The sequence below is a fragment of the Neodiprion virginianus genome, chromosome 7, assembly GCF_021901495.1.
Source record: "Neodiprion virginianus isolate iyNeoVirg1 chromosome 7, iyNeoVirg1.1, whole genome shotgun sequence".
Classification (NCBI taxonomy): domain Eukaryota; kingdom Metazoa; phylum Arthropoda; class Insecta; order Hymenoptera; family Diprionidae; genus Neodiprion; species Neodiprion virginianus.
Genome location: NC_060883.1, coordinates 2,682,294 through 2,686,064, shown reverse-complemented (window position 1 = coordinate 2,686,064; position 3,771 = coordinate 2,682,294). Strand labels below are relative to the sequence as shown.

At 44.6% G+C, this 3,771-nt stretch overlaps 1 long non-coding RNA gene across 1 annotated transcript; it reads left to right on the top strand.

The window, feature by feature from the left end:
• Positions 1 to 662: 662 nt before the first annotated feature.
• LOC124308750 (uncharacterized) lies at positions 663 to 2,791 on the top strand. The gene is made up of 3 exons (XR_006909079.1): positions 663 to 1,668; positions 1,781 to 2,090; positions 2,687 to 2,791. It is a non-coding gene; the product is annotated as an uncharacterized LOC124308750 (long non-coding RNA).
• The last annotated feature ends 980 nt before the right edge of the window (positions 2,792 to 3,771 follow it).

Genomic DNA, 3,771 nt, shown 5'->3' with positions numbered 1-3,771 from the left:
TGAAGAAACTCTCGGTTTGTCCGGGATATGCGAGCATTTCCGTTAGATACACGATCAACGGCAGCGCCGTTACGACAAAACAAGCGTCGATGTTATTGTCGAGAAGATAAACGCCGAGCGTCGTTCAAGCTCGATATATCACTCTGTTTAATTTATTCTAGTAAATGTGTTCTTACCTGCGATGAGTTCGACGTTTTGCCATCAATGCAGGTCCAAACACGTCTCGGAGCGATGCAACGCCTCTCGATTCTCCTCCGACGTTCGGCGATGAATGAAGTTCGCCGCGGCTGGCTGACTAATCGTTAGATTTTTCTCGAACCAAATTAAGCCTCTACTGTAACAAAATCACACCAGATACCGACAGGTGAGTTTTTTAGCATCTTTGAGAATCTTCTACGACGTGCGAAATGCGTTTGATTAATCTGAAATTGTCCACCGGATGCTGGAAGTGAATAAAATCCCCGTCGTTGACAAGCGTGACAAGCAAATTCGGAAGCAAATGACAACGTTGTTATTGAAAACAAAATGGTCGCATGCTGTTGAACGAGAAACATCACACGGTGTAATTTGTTCTGCTTGCTCAAGTGAATATGCATGTACATGCCATGCACCAACTCTAACACACAGGGAATGATCAATTCTACACTTCGTACATCGTGAGAAATTATCGAGGGTGTGAGAACGCTCACCTGTGCGTATCCGCTGTGATTCTAGCGACTGAATGTGACACGAGAATAACAATGTGAAGATTGGCCGACCAGCCGCGACGCACTTCATTCAACACCAGACTCCGAGCACGTTCGGGACCTAATTCACAATCAATGGCAAGACGTCTAGCGAATCACAGGTGCGTAAGTACTTACTTGACATACAGAACAAATCACGCCGTATGATGTGTCGCGTCTCACCAACACACGGCCATTTTCTTTTCAATAACAACGTCGTCAGTTCTTCTCGAGTTTGTTTATCACGCGTAACGATGGGGACGTTATTCACTTTCAATCGGACTAATCAACCACGTTTAGCACACGTCGTAGAAGATTCTCGAAGAGGGTTTTATTACTGTGAAGGCTGAACGTGGCTCGAGAAAAATCTAACGATCGGCTGGCGAGCCGCGGCGAGCTTCACTCATCGACGAACGTCGGACGAGAATCGAGAGGCGTTGCAACGCTCTGATACAATTTCGTAGAATAACGTCGAACACATCGCAGGTACGAAAACAATTCCATGTTCAAATGAAACCGAGTGACGTGTCGAACTTGAACGACGCTCGGCGATTATCCTCTCGACAATAACGTCGTAGCTTGTCTTAGAATCTGTCAACCCCGTGTAGCGTCGCTACCCATGATCGTGTGTCTAACGGAAATGCTCGCGTATCCCGGACAAACCGAGAGTTTCTACACTTCCGGCTGTCGTAACGTTTCGAAGGAGACTTCGAACTGATCAATCGCGTTTGGCACATCGTAGAAGATTCTCGAAGCTGGGAAATTCACCTGTCGGTATCTGCCGTGGTTTTGTTACCGGGGAGGCTGAACGTGGCTTGAGAAAAATCTGACGATCGGCTGGCCAGCCGCGGCGTACTTCACTCATCACCGAATGCCGGAGGAGAATCGAGAGGCGTTGCATCGCTCCGAGAAATTTGATGGAATAACATCGAACATATCGCAGGTACGAATACAATTACGTGTACAATTTAAACCGAGTGACGTGTCGAGCTTGAACGACGCTCGGAGATTATCCTCTCTACAATAACATCGCCGCTTGTTTCACAATCTGTCAGCCCCGTGTAGTGGCGCTGCCCTTGATCGTGTGTCTAACGGAAATGCTCGCGTCTGTCGGACAAACGGAGTGTTTCTTCACTTTCGGCAGTCGCAACGTTCCGAAAAATACTTCGGACTGATCAACCGCGTTTCGTACGTCGTAGAGGATTGTCGAAGGTGCGAGAACAATCGCCGGTAATTATCTTCTGTGATTCGGGGCTGCGGATGGTGAATGTCAGCGACAACACAAAATGGCCGACTGCAGCTACGGCGTACTTCACTCACAACAAGACGCCAAACCGAAGAGAACGCGATACGGCGCAATAACGTGTAAGTTTATGTCTTTTCGCCTGATTTCAGTGCCTCCTGTGTATTATTATGCCATGTATGTGTAGAATTATGGTTTTCACATTCTCTGCAAAACATCGACAACCTTTCATTGCGAAATTCATGCATCTTTGTATAACATATTCTGTACGTCGTTTACCACTCATAAACGAGAGGAGCAGACTGAAAAAGGTCAATGTAACGGCGATATTTCTCTCTAAATTTCTTATACGAGAATCTCTGCGACGAACAAACTTCAGTAGATCGACACCGAGATTCACGCTGTTTTGCCTGCAATTGTTTACCCTGAACATCCGAGCTGCTCGAGCCTAACGCTCTTCTGCTGGGACGACGTTCTTGCTTCGTACGTGAAAAGCACCGATAAGAATCTGTGAAAATGCGAGAAATTCTCTTCACTGCAGTCAGATATTACAGCAGTTCACCGACGAATAGACCTCGTCCAAAATTGATTTTTTGTTCTGTGTAATAAAACCTGCGTTATAAAACACTGAGACGCCTTTCTTACTTGCCTCACTAGATATGCACGGATGGCCTGTAAATTAAACGACGATACTAATCGATTTCTATGCTTTTCACAGGAACGAGGGGACACGTTCAGCGATTAATTGTGGTACCAGTTCCGAGATTCCGAGTTTCCAAACGTCGCAGAAACGAGGCCCTGGATGCTGAGCTGCGAAGTGTCGATTTCAACGTGGGAATTTTCACCGTTGAGCCAATCGGTACGATTAATTTGCTTTTGATTTGTTTGCCAACACGGTATTTTGCACGTTCCTTGCTCGTTCGGATTGCTGCAGGCTTGCTTGTACTGAGAATTCTTGTAGCAAGGACTCTCTCGACAATTGCCACTCGTCTAGTTTATAGGCGTAGCCAACGTCGTAAAAATTTTAATAGCATGGTAGGCGGCTACGCATCGGTCACTCTACCTACCATGCGTGTAAAATTTTTCCGAAGTTGACTATGCTTTCAAACTAAACAAGAATTCTCGGTATAAATTGGCGCTGAACCGAAACTCTGGTTTATGTGATTTAGTCCGCAATTTTATCATCGATTGATTTTAAAAATTTGTCAGAATATAGCAAACCTTTCGTCGCTGATTATTCAGCCTCTTTCTGAATAACCGTTTCAGCCACCCGCTGATCATCGTGTGGAAACTTTCGATTTATTTTTACGTTCATAGATCAGTTGAATGTCTGTCATAATTTTCTCCCTTTCCTCCCATTTCAACCGTCACTTTTTTATACCTGATAAAAACTGTGAAAACTAACAACTACTACGTACCGCAATTTTGTCCGGATTATATTTTGTCCCTCTACAAGATGCCAAAGAAGAAGAATGGTAAATATAATTGCGAATAAGAAATGTGAAACGAATCACCTTATACGTATATGTATGTACAAAATCGTGTCAGCCAGAAGTTTGACGACGATGCGATTCAACTCGCCACGTTGATCCTGTACATCCGCACATATACATGACATGTATATAATATAAGAGAGTGCAATCCGGTGAGAATTCACGGTGGGAATTGTTTATGGAAAAGCCGCGAGCTGAAAGAGAAAGAGAGAGAGCGAGAGTGAGAAAATAGTAACAAAAAAAAAAAAAAAAACTACGACATAAAAAGGTGGAAAAATTGAACCGTAGAACAGGGAACAAGCGTCTCGTC